The following is a 17,004-nucleotide window of genomic DNA, read 5'->3' as shown; positions in this document are numbered from 1 at the left end:
ACGATGTCACATTTTTATCATAAGATATTATTTGTGCATTTAAGCCATGAATTTCCTTTAAATGTCTATTCAGATTACTCTGGCTTGAATAAACTTTTGAACATTCTTTGCACATTACAACCATAATTATCTTCAACCAAAAAAAAACCCGCACATAAACGATAAACCAAAAAAATAAAGAATTGATGAATTGATATACTTTGTAATCGAAAATCGAAAGCGCGGTAAGATCTTTTCTATACTATATCTATGGTTATGCTAATTTCTGTGACTAGCCAACTTGGCAACGTTGGATTCTCTTCTACATTTAGCCGCTCCTTTTTGAGGAGTAGAAGTACATTTTGTTGTAATGAGTTGTAATAAGTTTGTTTCAGTGATAATTTTTCGACTGTTCTAACAACCATTCAAATTTAGTCATTTTGTGTCATGTGGAACAATTTCACCAAATCATGTCAACATTAGACTGATAATTGCATTCAGTGCAATTTTCAATCCCTATGACAACACGATCGAGTTTGACAACTTCATCCAAATAAATTTCAAAATGTCACGTTTCGGCAATGAGAATGTTCAAAGTATAAATGCGCTAATCAAAGAAAAAATTCCCAGAAATACAAAAATTATCCGCCGAATATCCCTCGGACATTGATGAATGCCTCATAATTTCATGACAAATTTCTCAAGCTCGTTGCTTGGTAACAGCACTCAGCCTTCGGCTTCGTGCTGTTACCAAGGAACGTGCTTTCGATTGTCATGAAATTATCTCGTCTGTTATCAATGTCCTAGGGATATAACTACTGAAAATAAACTAATAGTAAAGTAGTGTATCAATTTCATGCAAGCGAGTATCAAACAAGCGATTTACCCCAACATTTTTTGGTCCAACGAGACGAATAGTGAGAAAAACCAGTGCAAGCGATTAGAAACACGTGTAAATTAACCTCAACAAAGGTGAGTTTTTCCTTATAATTTCCATTTAATTTACCGTTACCATACATTTCCTATATTTCGAATTGAGTTTTATTTGAGTTGAACTAGTACTAAGATGAATTCCGAAATTAACAGATTAATAAGGGAAAGGGGCATATTAAAAGGTCAACTGTCTAGGCAGAGTAAGTTTTTCGAGAATCTTTCGGCGAATTTAGACGATAGAACCGCCAAAGAATTAGAAGTAAGATTAGACAAAGTCGAAGGTTTATACGCAGAATTTAATATTAAGCAAGAAGCAATAGAATTAACTGAGACGGCAGAATCTGGATTACAAGAGCACGAGGACGAGAGGGAATGCTTTTGAAAAATTATACTTTGCACTAATAAGTAATATGAAGTCAAAACTGGATAAATTTTATACTAGCAATAGTGCAGTCTCTTCAGGTTATAATTTATGCGATACTCCAATTCAACAAAATCACTCGATTTGCCCGCGATAAAATTGCCAAAATTCAGTGGCAGTTTTCAACAATGGATAGAGTTCAGAGATTCATTTAAAGCCTTAGTTGACGATAACAGTACATTGTCTAATATTCAAAAATTTTATTATTTACGATCATGTTTGAGTGATGAAGCATTAGGGCTTATAGAATCAATTTCAGTTTCGGAGAATAATTATATAATAGCCTGGGATTTGTTAAAAGATAGGTACGATCAAACGAGTTTATTAATCCATAGTCATATAAAAGAATTATTTAAATATCCTGTTATACAAAAAGAAAGTCATGTAAGTTTGAGATCATTTTATGATAGCTTCACTAAGAATTTGCGAGCATTGCAAGTTTTAGGAGAGAACGTAAACATGTGGGATAGGTTATTGATTTATTTGTTTACTAACAAGTTAGATAAATATACTCGTCGAGAATGGGAACTATTGAGAATTGAGGGCGATTTGCCGACAATGATTGATATTAATAAATTCTTAAAACAAAGATGTGAATTATTAGAGAAGCTTGAAGTTTCAAATGTAGTTCACGATAATACAAAAGAAAAAGTTCAATTTAAAGGTTTTAATAACAAATTCAATAACAATAAAAGGAATGCATTTGTAAGTACTTATCAAGCGGGATCAGGTGCGGTAACTTGTTATGTTTGTAAAGGAAAACATACTATTTTTCGATGTGAAAAGTTTTTAAACCTATCCCCAGCTATGCGGTTACCTGAGATTCGTAAATTAAATCTATGTAAGAATTGTTTGAGACCCGGACATGACATTATGAGTTGTAAGCATTCAGGTTGTAAAGCTTGCGGAGGTCGACATAACAGTCTTGTACATGTCGATAGTTCTAGGGATACTAGGGCATCTAGCGATAATACAAGGGAAAATAATAATCATAAACAATCTAGCGATAATTGCAGAACTATTAACAATGACAATCGAACATTACAAAGTACATGTGAAAATCATAACAATACACAAGTAGAAAGTAGTCATACCTGTTTTAGCGAGAAAATTATGACATCACAAATGCTTCTGTCAACAGCCTTGGTCAATATTAAGGACAGCCAAGGCAATGTACATGAGTGTAGGGCTCTGTTAGACAGTGGATCACAAAGCAACTTTGTAACAAGGAGATTTTGTGAAAAATTAAATATAAGTATGGAGTCAGTTAATTTTAAAATAATAGGAGTAGGGCAAGCGATATCCAAGTTAAATAATCGAGTGAAGCTAAATATATCTTCTTGTACAAGTGATGTCAATTCAGTTCAGTTATTGATTGTTTAGTGTTAGAAAATGCTGAACACAGTGACGTACGGTACGGCTTCAGCTCCTTCTATATATTATTCCTTCCATATATATATATATATATATATATATATATATATATATATATATATATATGTATATATATATATATATATATATATATATATAAAGGTCGTTGTATATGGATGATTATCTAGAAGGAGCAGATAGTGAGCATGAATTACTGACTTTACAAGCACAAGTGACATCCATTTTAGCGAATGCAGGATTTCAACTCAGAAAATGGCTATGTAACAAAAAACGATTATTGAAAAAATTCCAAGTAGATACAAGCTTGAAATCAAGTGTCTTAAATATAAACAATGGAGAGACGAACAAGACATTAGGGATATTATGGGACTCTGAATCTGATTCCATAAAATATTCCTTGCCAGTATTTAAAACTTACCAAGCTATCACGAAACGCATTATATTGTCGTCTATTTCGCAGATTTTTGACCCTCTAGGTCTACTCGGTCCTATTGTAATAGTTTTGAAATTATTAATGCAATCACTATGGCAAGAGCGGTTCGATTGGGATGAGAATCTTCCCGAAGAGATAGTTAATGTATGGTTAAATTTCAAGGACGACTTAATGAATATTACTTATCTTACCATACCCAGAATGGTCACAGTGTCTACGTATGTACCTGTGGAATTGCATGGATTTGGCGATGCTAGCCAAAAGTCTTATGGTTGTTGTATATATATATATATATATATATATATATATATATATATATATATATATATATATATATATATATTGATTTAGAGTATCAGCAATCGGTCAGGAAATAAAACTCTATTTGTTCAGTCTCTCAATATTTCGTCACGATTTTGTGACTTCTTCAGGAGAAAACTGTAAATTTATTAGAATAATTAATGATTATATGTAAACAAAATGAATATTTTAATACTTACAACTATAAGAATGAAAATTTTAAATTTTTTTCTGGCATATCTAAATAAATGACATATTTTTGTTTGATTTTATTAAGGAGTTATGATAACCACAATATGTTATAGAGTGAATTCCCGTTGTACAATTTTCAGCGAGTAGGTTAAAATAAACAATTACTATGACAGTATTATTCATTTTATAAAGAAAGATGGAATTATATATTATTTAGAAAGATGGAATTAATAAAATTGAGAAAGAATCAGGAACACGATAAATTGATCTATAAAATGTAATTGATGGTATGTAGTCAGTTACTGCAATACTGATATTTAGGAATGTAATAAAATTATAGGTACAGTTACTAGAGAATTACTATAATAAGTATGTGTTTAAAGGTTAAGATCTATCATATTATATATTGTTTAGTATGTTGCAGTAGATATTACTTAAATGATTGGTGTCTGTCTTATAATTGATAGATTCAGGAGTTTTATTAATGTGTACCATTTCAAGGAAAAGCCGATTTTTATAATTATCAACTTGTTCCAAGATTTTTACATTATTAAAGTCAAAGTTATGTCCTGTCTTCAAGTGGTGGTCCACTAAGGCACAAGAGTTTTTTTGTATGTTACAGTCACTTTTGTGTTGAGTGACACGTTTTTTAAGCCACTGTTGACTTTGACCAATATAACAACTTTGACATTGACTGCAATTTATTCTATAAATTATATTACTCATTAATGAATTTGGAGTTTTAACTTTTATTTTTGTGAATAACCTTGAATTTAGAAGTGGATTGTATTTAATTAATTTAATGTTCGGAAATGTTTTGAAAAGTGGAACAATTTGGTCTGTTAAATTTTTTATGAAAGGTATTTTTTTATATGAAACTGGTTGTGGATTATTTATTAAAGCTCTATTGTAAAAGTTAGTGTTATAAATAAGTTTTTTTAATATATGTTTTGGGTAGCCATTGTTTAAAAACATTTCAAAAAGTTTCTTTAAATTGACATCTAGGAAACTCCGATCACAGATTGTCGTTACACGATTTTTCATAGATACAATTGTGTTAAATTTTTGACTTCTAGGATGATTAGAATAATAATTTATAAATCTGCCGGATGCAGTATCTTTTTGATACCAATCTAATATGATTTTTTTATCATTAGTTCTTATGACTTTGGTATCTAGAAAAGGTATACTATTTTCATTTTCATATTCGACAGTGAATTGATTATTTTGATGGAGTGAATTAAAGATCGTTTGTACTGTCTGAATATGGTTGAATGGTACACTGCATATTATATCATCAACAAATTTATAAATAAATGCTAGTGAAAACGGCAATTTTGAGATTCCAAGGTCTAATAAATGGTCTAGGATAATTGTTGCTAATAATAATTGTCATAGTAATTGTTTATTTTAACCTACTCGCTGAAAATTGTACAACGGGAATTCACTCTATAACATATTGTGGTTACCATAACTCCTTAATAAAATCAAACAAAAATATGTCATTTATTTAGATATGCCAGAAAAAAATTTAAAATTTTCATTCTTATAGTTGTAAGTATTAAAATATTCATTTTGTTTACATATAATCATTAATTATTCTAATAAATTTACAGTTTTCTCCTGAAGAAGTCACAAAATCGTGACGAAATATTGAGAGACTGAACAAATAGAGTTTTATTTCCTGACCGATTGCTGATACTCTAAATCAATATTTAAAACAGTACGGTCGAAAAAATAATTTGAAAAATATATATATATATATATATATATATATATATATATATATATATATATATATATATATATATATATATATATATATATATATATATATATTGTAAAGACTACGACCGTCAATTTATATTTCTAAAGTATTCAACTAGTGAATTCAGAGGTTTAATCGGTCATTCAGGTTGGCAAATAAAAAAAGAAGTCAACTACTTCATAAGTTTATCGAAGACGTTTCGCTTTATATTTCTAAAGCTTCATCAGTTCTCTAAAATATAACAAATGACATAGAGTTTATAAGAAATACAGATGTTTATAGTTCATAACTTACATAATATTAACTATACCGCGATTAGAGCTATGTGCTTCGTTGCTATTAGCACAGCTGGCACAGAGAACAATAAAGGATTTACAAATTAAGTTTGATAAGTGCTATTTTTATTCGGATTCACAGATAGCATTATCATGGATAAAAGGTCCAGCTAGTAAGTGGAATTTATTTGTAGCAAACCGTGTAAATGAAATTCAACAACTAACAGATGTGAGTGGTTGGTATTATGTAGCTACTGATTAAAATCCCGCAGATCTCGTCTCTAGGGGTATGAGCGTTGATGAGATACTTATGTCAAATTTGTGGTGGAATGGTCCTAGTTGGCTAACTACAAATGATCTAAAAGAATTTATATCTAGTAAAATCCTAAATTTTGAAGGCTTACCAGAGCAAAAGGCTACTGCTCATCACTCAATATTAATTGATAATTTTAATTTATTCACACGTTTTTCAAATTTGAATAAACTTATTCGAGTAACAGCGTATATTGCAAGATTTATATTCAATTGTCAATTAAGGCTAAAGGTGAAAGATTTATGCGATAAGGAAAAAAGAGTGGGCTTATTTACTAGTAATGAATTAAGAGACGCACTCGACATAGTAGTAATCTTGGCACAAAAGGAGTCTTTTCCTGAAGACTTTGAAAGATTAAGTAAGGGTTTAAGATTGAAACACAATAGTACCTTATTATCTTTGAACCCATTTTTAGAGAATGGTACTATCCGAGTGGGTGGCCGGTTGCAGAAGTCAACCTACGAATACGATAAAAAATATCCAATAATTTTGTCACCTAAACATGTACTAACACGTTTAATTTTAAAATCTGAGCATCAACGATTGATGCATTGTGGGCCAACTATGTTGTTGGCTTCGATTCGAGAAAGGTTTTGGCCAATATCTGGACGTAATATTTGCAAGGGAATTGTCAGGAACTGTATCTCATGCATTAGAGCAAAACCTATACCTGGTAATTACGTTATGTTATGGGAGAATTACCAGCTACACGAATAACACAATATTTATATATATATATATATATATATATATATATATATATATATATATACCCGGTATTTAGGCGTTCCACGCCCTTCCGGTAGGGATCTATGGAGGAGTATCACCTAGCCGCAAGCCCTTATCTCTTGCCGTACTGCTCCACCATAGGCCGATCAGATACCAGCATATTCTAGACTAAGCCGCAGATCCATTTTAGAATTTTAAACTACTGCGTTAGCCTTTTTGTTTTCTATTCACCGGGCCGGGGATTTGAACTGACATCTCTCGCATTGAAGCGAAGGAGAAGCCAGCCGCCCAGCCCGCTTGGCTATCCGATCGACACAACATAACACAATACTTACCTTTCATTAATATAGGAACGGATTTCGCTGGTCCGTTTTTGTTATAAGATTGATTATCAAAAATCAAGCGATATCGGAAGAATTCAATAGTTACTTCACCGAGCAAGGAATAGATTGGCATTTCATACCTTCCAGAGCGCCAAATTTCGGAGGGATCTGGGAAGCCGGGGTTAAGAGTTTTAAATTTCATTTTAAGAGGGTTGTGGGAGAAGCACATTTAAATCTAGAAGAATTTCACACAGTACTGGTTCAAGTCGAATCAATTCTTAATTCACGTCCTTTATGCCCTATAACATCCTCTCCTGATCAGTTAAATCCTTTGACTCCCGTTCACCTTCTTCTGGGAAGAAGTTTAGTTTCGCTGCCAGACAGAGATGTCAGTATACCAGAAATGTCAGATACCAGAAAATCGTCTCAAGCGTTTCGAGCGATTACAAAAAATTCTCCAGCATTTTTGGAGAAGATGGAAGAGAGGATATCTTGCTGAACTACAAATCAGAAGCAAGTGGAAACAACATTCCGAGAGAACCATCCAACCAGGAGATATTGTCCTAGTGATAGATGAACAGACTCCAACCTTAAGTTGGCCAATGGCTAAGGTCGAACAAGTTCATCCAGGAACTGATGGAGTAGTGCGAGTGGTAACAGTCCGCATAAACAATAAAATGTTTAAACGACCCGTATAAAAACTTTGTATATTACCGACTGAAGCACAGGACATAGTTGAAAGTGTTAACACGTTTCAAGGCGGCCGGTATGTTACGGAGAATTAAAACATAAGTGTAGTTGCGGTGAGAGTGGGTGCAGTTGTCCACATCTTTAGTTAAGAAATGACAGCAGATGAATAAAGAAGAAGACCATGAAGTTAGAGATAGACTTTATTTTGGAGAGTGGAAGTACATTTTGTTGTAATGAGTTGTAATAAGTTTGTTTCAGTGAAGATAAAGTAATAGTAAAGTAGTGTATCAATTTCATGCAAGCGAGTATCAAACAAGCGATTTACCCCAACAAAGACCATCATAGGCGTGGATAAACATAACCTGGATGGGAATAGAATAGAAATATGCTTTATTGTCATTGAAAATTTTACAATTTTATGGACAAAGCTTACAACGACTCGGAGAAAAAAGACAATAACAAATTGCTTAATCAACCGTAGGAACTAATAAGTTTAAGCTACTTTGGGTAATGGTGACGCACGGGTAAAGAACCTTGCAGAATATAATTTAGATTTGTTTACTAACTTAGTGAACGGGATCGGTAAATAAACATCAAAGGTTGAATTTTCGGTGGAGTAGTCATGATTAGGTCTTGATGATGGAAAGACATGTAGGTGTTTACGAACTAAGCAAACAATTTCTAAAATATACAAAGAAGAAAGTGTTAAAATCCCTTGCTCTTTGAAGTAGACTTTGCAATGTGTTGTTCTTCTGAGGCTAAACAGATACCTTATTACTTTTTTTTATTTAAGAAATTACAACGAATTGGGCAGCTGTACCAGAAACCCTAAAAGGAATACCACATCGAAGATGAGACTCGAGCAAAGAAAAATATATGCAATTTTGGAAGATTCTAAATTGATTGCCTTTGAAACAGATCTTATTGCATAGCAGGCTGAGGCTAGTTTCTTACTTAAATCGATATGAAGGGACCATTTAAGGTTGCTGTCTAAAAAAATACCAAGAAATTTTACAGAATCAACGGTACTGATCTGGCTGTTAAGAGTTGAAGAGCCCTTTATAGGATAATGTTACTGTTTTATCCACGTTAAAAGAGAATAAATTAGAGTCGGACTAGGTTTAAGCTGAAATGTTAAATAAGGTTTTTAAAATGGAAACTTTTAGATACAAAAATATATAAAAAACAAAACGGCTATAAACAAGAAGTAGAACAGTTTAAAAAATTATGTGACAAATTTCCTAATAAATTGTGAAATCTCAAGCACTGTTGTAGAAAAAGGTCCCAAAGGCCAGAGGATATACAAAGAAATACAAACTATTCGCTTTAACATTATACATTTTGGACCCAATCCTTAAAACTTTTTGAAAAAATTCTTTATTTACCAACTAAATGTTGGTTGGAAGATATGACTGAAAACATTGTTTGTAAACCTGGATTAACTCAGACCTCTGTATTTAATGATATCCAGTTTAAAGTTAAGACTATGTCAGAATTGGATAAAAATTGTATTATATGCATTGATGAAGCTGTGCTTAAGTCAAATCCAGATGAAGCCATATATGTATGTTATAAATAATTTTATAACAATGGAAATGAATCACATGGATGTTTAATAGGAACTTCTTTCATTACATTTATCAATATTGTATGCTTTAAAATGTGTCAATAACAAACTACTATCTAGTTCTTCAATTTCCTTTGAATATTTAATACATATATGACAAACATGAATATTGAGAGCCTTTTTAATTAAATAACCACATATATACTGAAAAGCATTTTGGGTTGTCAGTTTTTCTGTTCTGTAATCACAATCTGGAAGCGAAAGAGCCTTCACTGGAGAGTATGGTTGACTACAAATTTTGTTTACATTTAAATCCATTAAACGTTTATCTAAATCATCTTTGCAATTCATTTTGTTAGAATGCATGGAATTTCAACCTTGTTATAATTTTCCACACAGTCTTGGTTAAGTCTTCTTGTTTTTAAGTATTTAAAATCATAAGACAATAAGTTACCCCAAAGCTTTTTAACACCATTAATTGTTTCAATCCAACACTTTTTTGATCGCGAACGACATGTGACATCTTTTCCTGTTTTATCTAATATTTTCAGTTTATGTACCAAATCTATCATGGAATTTAGGTAACTGATCTGAAAATCAGTTCCCTCAAATACATTTTTAAATTTGTTAGGATTATTCTTATCAGTAGAATTTAAAATATCAAACAGATTATTAAATTTTTCAATGATTTCTGTTGTTCCCAATGCATCTGATGGAAGAATGCCAAGAGAAATATATGTATACATAGAACTTGCAACAGTGTTACTTAAAATTTGAGATGTTAGTTTTACTCGCGTTTTTTCAAAAGATGTAGGATATATATGGGAGTGTGTTAGTTTTGGTGCACACTTATAAAACTGCTTTGTATCTTCATGATAAAAATTTCTATAAATGACCAAGATGTTTTTTTGTCAAGATGAAATATATGAACAATTTTTTTTTATTGACATCAAATTCTGAGTTAGTTGAAGAAATCCCCAGTAATTTACTCAATTTTAGAAAATTCGATCCCATATCAGTAACAAGACAATTCACATAAAAACCTGATTGAAACAGTTTAGAAATACATTCTTTTTTTTTTATTTAAAACACTTATACCACATCAACCACGCAGGGTTGTTAGTGGGATGACAAACACAATAGTTTTAATACGATTATGTACATTAAAAATGGTATAATACAATTTTATATCTTTTAAATAACTTAATACGTTTAAATTTTTATCTGTCAAGATGGATTTGAGGTCGTCTGGAATTCCATGCATTCTTCTTTGATTTTGGAAACATGGTCAAACAAGCAGGAAGTGTTTCACTGTCAATGAAGTGGAGCAGTTATGGCAAATTGGCGGTGGATTTTTGGTGATTAAAATTTTGTGTGTGACAGCAGTATGACCAATTCTTAAACGGTTTATAATTACTTGATCTCGTCTACTTGTGGGGTTATTCAAAGAGCTGTTCACCTTTGGGCATATTGGGTTTAATTTGGTTACTGAATTTTCCCAGTAATTTTGCCAAATGTTATTGCAATGATCTTTAATCAGATATTTCATGTCACAATAAGGATATTTAGTAATTTTTGTAGTATCTTCTAAGTTGATACGGCTTGTAGTTGCTAGTTGATCTGCTTTTTCATTTCCCCAGATTCCAGTATGCGATGGTACCCAAATGAAAGCTATGTCCTTTCCCATGGAATGAAGTGTTTCTAATTCATTTTTTACTGCTTGTATAATGGGATTTGTTGTATAAATTTGCTTTAATTTCAATAACGCATTAAGTGAATATGTAATGATGACGCACTCCATATTGTTACTCGCTTTGAAAAAAGTTAAGGCTTTTAATATAGCTGTGGTTTCACCTGTGAGTATACTACAATTTGTAGGTAAGTGTATGCTGTAGGAGTTTTCTTCATCAGAATAGTGTTATGTTTTTATAATTTCTTCTAATTTATTGTTTTCATTTATTTATTAAAGGTTCTATTTATAACACTTACAAATTTATTAAAGTCTTTATTACTAATTTATATTACACGAACAATTATACAATTTTTAATACAGGTGTTACATTTTATTTTACGCGGCGCGAATCTTCAGAAACTAACTGTTTTCTTTCCAACAAAATTTCTCTTTAAATATAAAACACAGTTATTCGAGAATGCGGCGCTTTCTCATCGAAGACCCCAGACTGACTCGTCATGTGACTCATCATAATTCAGGTCTAGAGGTTTCTGCCGGCAGGTAAACAAGCGCCGAAATGACTAGAACAAAAAAAGAATTAGTCATAATATATTTACAGTTTTAAACGCCATAATTATCGTACCAATAGTAAGCAGCAGCATGTCCATCTGGGGTTTTAGAGGCGTCGGTAAAGATTTATAAGTAGTTGGGGTAATTTGATATGATTTCTGCAAAAAGATGTTTAATTATCGAGAAGTTTGTATATGATTTCTTAGTGTTAGGTCAATGGTAAGTAGGCGGGTTGTAAATGGAGGAGAGATTGCATTTGTATATAGCAATAGACTAAGTTGATCCATGTTAAAATTTGTGACTTTTATTCTTTCTATTAGAGGAATACAGTTTGCTGTCTTTTTAAAAGAGAGGATGCCAGGGTGGAAAATTTGAGAGAAAAGAGGATGTTGTTTTTGAATTGAAATTTTGGTAATATAGTTTAGTGATAATTGTTGTCGCCTTATGTTTAGAGGTGGCTCTTTAGCTAGAACTTGTAAACTACTAGTGGGACTAGTTCTAAATGCACCAAGTGCTAATCTCAAAGCTGTAGATTAAATACCGTTAAGCCTTTTTAAGGTAGTTTTGCTTGCACAGTTATAACAAATGCAACCGTAATCTAGTTTACACCTAATGAGTGATTAATATAAGTTTATTAATATTTTAGTATCTGCGCTCCAAACTTTATTAGACATAATTTTGAGTATATTTAAGCTAGATTGACAGGAATGTTGTAGATTTATTGATATGCAAGTTCCAATTTAAAGTTCTGGTAAAAGTTAAACCTAGAAAATTAACTTCTTCTGATTGTTTTAATGCTAAATTATTTAAAGTTAGGTAAGTTGAATACCGAGATGTTTTTATTAAAAATTATGTAATGTGTTTTTTCTGTAGAGAAGTTAAACCCAGTTTTTAACGTTCAATTTTCAATCCGAGTTAAAAATTTTGTAAAATTTTAGTTGCCGATTTTATATTGTTTGATTTAGTATAAACGACGATGTCGTCAGCATAAAGACTGGCTTTAATTGGTGCTCTAATTTCATGAATAACACTATTAATAGCTATTAAGAATAATGTTGGACTTATGATGGAACCTTGAGGGATTCCATTATCTAATGTTCTTGTTGAGCTTTTAAGACCATTTATTCTAATTTCTAATTTCTGATCGATTATTTAAAAAATTGTTTACAAATGCTAGTATATTACCTTGAATCCCGTTATCGCTTAGATTTTTCAAAATGCAGTGTCTCCAAGTTCTCTCAAAAGCCTGGCTTATGTCAAAAAAAAATAGCAATCAGTTTTTGGTTGTTTGCAAAAGCTTCATTAATTGAGGTTTGTAAAGTAACATGGTTATCTTACGTCGATCTACCTCTTCGAAAGCCACTTTGATAAGGGGAAAGGAGATTATTATTTTCCAGGTGCCATACTAGACGAAGGTTTAAAATTGTTTCCAAGATTTTACACATACTACAGGTAAGCGAGATGGGGCGGTAAGAAGAAGGCTTATCTTTAGGTTTGTGTGACGTGATGATGGGAATTATTACATCCTGGGACCAAAGATCAGGAAATTTATGTTTTAGAAAACAAGTATTAAATAAATCTAGTAAAACTGGTTTAGCTGTAAATGGCAAGTTTTTTTTATAAATATTGGTGGTATGTCATCTGGTCCAGCCGAGGCGTTTTTTAAATCAGAAATAGCAAATTCTAATTCTTGAAGAGTTATAGCAATGTTTAAAGGATCATTGGTATCGTTTATGGTGATAATAGAGGATTCTATAGTTTCCTTGTGCGTTAACATTTCCTGAGGTATATCATTATTACTAGAATTTTGTTGATAAATATCAGCAAATGTTTCTGCAATAGCTTTGTGACAAGTAATTAGTGTTTGACCATGAGTTAAGGAGTTTATTTGTCTAAAAGAGTTGGAACCTTTGAGTTTACGAATTTTAGACCAAATGACAGCTGAAGGGGTCGATGAATTTATAGAAGAGACATAATTTTCCCATGTATTTCTTTTACTTTTTTTATGAGATATCTCGATCTTGCTCTAAGTTTTTTAAAATTAAGTAAGTTTTCTTCAGTATTATGCTTTTTAAGTTTATTAAACGCACGTCTTGTTATAGATAGAACTAGTGCGATTTCGCTGGTCCATCAAGGCACTGGTTGTCTATTACAGAGTTTAGTTTTACCGATATTAGTATAAATAATATCATCAGCTTCTGTTATGATATTATTTAAGGACCTAATGTCAGAGTTTATGTCACTGCTTAATTGGAAATTTTCAATTTTCATTTGGATGTCGATCTGATAGGAGTTCCAGTTTGCATTCTTTATTTTCCAAGATTGATATATTGGTAATTTAGGAGATTGAGATTTATTAAGTGTTACATGAATGGGGAAATGATCACTGCCGTGTAGTGATTCTAAAGTATTCTATAAGAGATAAGTTGACAATGATTGGCTACATAATGTCAAATCTATGGCGGAAAATGAGCCGTTGTAAAAGTTAAATCTGGTCGATTTTCCATTATTAAGTACTATTAAGTCTGAGGAATCAATGAAATGATTTAATAAATTACCGAATTTGTCAGTTTTATGACTTCCCCATGCCGGATGATGGCAATTCATATCACCTAAAATTATTTTTGGGTTTGGAATTGGATATATAAGATTTCTAAATTCTTGTAAATCGAGATCGTTGGGATAAGGCAGATATATATTGCAAATGTTAATATGTTTTTGGTAAGTAACTGTTACAGCTACAGCTTCAAGACTAGTACGTAATGCAATTGGTTTAGCTTGTATATCTGTTCTAGTGAAAATAGCTACTCCGCCACTGGCTTGGTGTGCGTTTCTATTTTTTAGAAAACATTGATAATTTCGGAGATATATATTGGTATTTTTAAAATGGGTCTCTTGAAGACAAAGTATTTTAGGAGATAGTTCATTTATTAAAAGTTTTAATTGTTCAATATGAGTGTAAAACTCATTAAGGTTCCACTGTACAATAAAAGAATCTGACATTAGATTTCCGAATAGCATTGCGGTTCATCGGACTCTTCAATTGAAGATGTTTTATTGGGGTTTAGTTTCTTCTTTAAACGGGTAATGTTGTTTTTTAGTTGTAAATTGGAGATATAACAATGGACGAAGTTAAGAATATCGATTAGTTCAGTAGCTTCATTGGAATAATTTTTGGAGATTAATTCGGGATGTTGGGCAGGTAGTATGTTTTCTAGGAAATCGCAAATCTCATTATAATTTAGAATAAATGCGGGTGATCTGTTCTCTATTTTGTCTTTTGTTCGTCGTTTTTTGTTTTTGTTCGTTTGTTAAGAGAAAGAGTGAGTTCATCGCGAGAAGTTTTATCTGATTTTTTGGATTTTTTCTTGGGTTTGTTTAGAGTAGGAGGCATAAAAAGTTCTGTGTTAGTTTGAGCATTGTTTTCAATAATGTCTGGAGAAGACGATATTTGTCTTTTAACTTGATTGGTTTTACTAGCAATGTTTATAGAAGGTGAATATGTTCCCTCTGCTAAATTTTTGGTTAAATTATTTGAGTCTGATGATGTATTGGGAGGCTTTTGGGTAGTGTTGGTTATAGGTGTTACTAGAATAGAGTCGGTTTCCATTGTTACATTTGTTTGCTCATTAGATTCCTGAACTGTTGTTCTAGATAGGATAGGTGCTAGGGAAGGGTTTAATGGGGTGAGATCAGTTCTGTGAGGACATTCTGCTTCTTTGTGACCAATAGTTTTACAATTTGAACAGTTATATCCATCTATGGACAGGTACAGACGATACAGGGTGTTGTCATGTGATATATTAAAAGAATCGGGGATAGAGAGATTTTCTAGGGGAGTGATAAATATTTGCCTTCTAAAACTGAGGACATGGCTGTATTCTGTTTCTGACATACCTATTCTTAAGATAGTCATCTTAGACACAGCAATGATACCCATCTTTTGTAGTTATGCTTCTATAATGTTGTTAGGAATTGTAGGACATGCATTAGATACTATGAGTCAGTGAGATCAGTTCTGTGAGGACATTCTACTTCTTTGTGACCAATAGTTTTACAATTTGAGCAGTTATATCCATCTATGGACAGGTACAGATGATACAGGGTGTTGTCATGTGATATATTAAAAGAATCGGGGATAGAGAGATTTTCTAGGGGAGTGATAAATATTTGCCTTCTAAAACTGAGGACATGGCTGTATTCTGTTTCTGACATACCTATTCTTAAGATAGTCATCTTAGACACAGCAATGATACCCATCTTTTGTAGTTATGCTTCTATCATGTTGTTAGGAATTGTAGGACATGCATTAGATACTATGAGTCTATCGGCTGGAGTGATCAATTTTCTTATTTCTATTTGTGATTCTTTTATGTTTACAAACTTGTAGGAGTGGAGAAGTGAGTCGACCATGCTTTTTGAGGAAAGATAAATACAAATTCGGTTGTTAGAAATTCTTGATGCGAAGATGACATTACGTGGTTCTACTAGTGATCCTACTGCTATGATGTAGTCGTGAATTTTGGTATCTTCCATACTAGACAGGACAATAGCCTGTTCTTTTGTTGGGTCTTTAAAAGAATTTATTACACTGGAATAGGAGTTTAAAGATGAAGCTTTGTGGTTGATTCATGTTGATTGAGGTAGTGTTATTTAAAATAATATTGTTAGAAGTCATGATATTTTAAGATGCCGTAAGTCCGGCCCTGCCGCCAGTTCGAAAACTGGTCGTCGTTCCGGATTCAGACTCAAACTTGTTTTATCTTTGTGTATTTTGCAGGTTATATTTCTGATAATATTGTTTATAATAATGTAATTTCGAGTACTCACGTCAGTCTATATTGGTGAGCACTAGTGTAGCACTATAACTTTTTGCACAGATGAAATAAAAATTTTTGAAAGGTAATTTACCATTCAAAATAATTTTATTTTTGGACGGCTTTAAACTTCTTTTATAATAGGAAGAAAGTGATTTGCTTCAAAGGTAGTAATCACAAAGAAATATACTAGTTGTTGTTTCCAATTTGAATATAAGCCTCGAAACATTATCAAAAGTATATTTTGTGCAACTATTGATTCCTTTTTCCCATTCCCTATATCATATAGACCAACAATTTCATCACGACCTGTATCAAAAAATAAATTACTTTTAATAGACATTTCATCAATAAAAATACTATAGTGCTTGTCCTGATCTAACATTGTGTTCACTTTTAACTTTAGGGCATCAAATAATTGGTCATCAAATTTTCAGTAATTTTTTGAAGACTTCGTTTTGAGGACAAATACAATATTCTTTCCATAAAAGCATAGGCTCTTAGGCCCAAAAAATATAGTGTTAATGCAAATTGTTTATATTCATCAGAATATCTTCTACTCTTTGGAGGTTTAGTTTTTAAAATTGCTTGAGCTTTCACTATCTGTGCTGGGGGCTTGTTTAATAA

At 31.9% G+C, this 17,004-nt stretch overlaps 1 long non-coding RNA gene across 1 annotated transcript in view; it reads left to right on the top strand.

Moving 5' to 3' along the window:
* Positions 1 to 756: 756 nt before the first annotated feature.
* LOC140439527 (uncharacterized) overlaps positions 757 to 17,004 on the top strand; it is a 163,136-nt gene continuing 146,888 nt past the window's right edge. Inside the window, exon 1 of the long non-coding RNA XR_011950647.1 lies at positions 757 to 951. This is a non-coding gene — a long non-coding RNA (uncharacterized lncRNA). The remainder of the gene's footprint in view (positions 952 to 17,004) is intronic.

This window comes from Diabrotica undecimpunctata, chromosome 1, assembly GCF_040954645.1.
Source record: "Diabrotica undecimpunctata isolate CICGRU chromosome 1, icDiaUnde3, whole genome shotgun sequence".
Lineage (NCBI taxonomy): Eukaryota > Metazoa > Arthropoda > Insecta > Coleoptera > Chrysomelidae > Diabrotica > Diabrotica undecimpunctata.
The sequence above is the reverse complement of the archived record's forward strand: the minus strand, read 5'-3'. Positions and strand labels throughout refer to the sequence as shown.